Genomic DNA, 539 nt, shown 5'->3' on the forward strand with positions numbered 1-539 from the left:
AACATAAACAAAAAAAATAGATAAAATGGATTGAAAAATTATATACAAACATAATATAGACTATAGAGTAATAGCACGTACAAATTGCATGTGAATATTTAACTAAATTACTAATTTGATTAGCTTGACTATTAGAAAAATTACCTTGTTAAGAACTTAGCTAAATCAAATAAGATAAATAATGATAATGACAAATTTCTGGTACAGTATTTGTCTTAATCACTCGAATCTCAAAGGAAATAAAAATGTATTTTTTGAGTATTATACGACACAATTATTATACACAGAATATATATAAATAATATTATATAGACTTCAAAGGTAAACAAAATTCAGTATTCAGTTATCGAGATTTGACTGATCTAGAAAAGGCTATAACAGATAGCGTAATAAGTAATATTATACGCGTTAAGAAAAAAAAAAACATGGTTTTGTCAAAAACTCAATTGTTATTACAACATTTTAAATTGGTTCTAAGATTTAATGTGGAAAAAAACTAATCATTTGACGAAATTAGCACCAAAAGTTTCTTAAACTAG

The sequence above is a fragment of the Aphis gossypii genome, chromosome 3, assembly GCF_020184175.1.
Source record: "Aphis gossypii isolate Hap1 chromosome 3, ASM2018417v2, whole genome shotgun sequence".
NCBI classification, from domain to species: domain Eukaryota; kingdom Metazoa; phylum Arthropoda; class Insecta; order Hemiptera; family Aphididae; genus Aphis; species Aphis gossypii.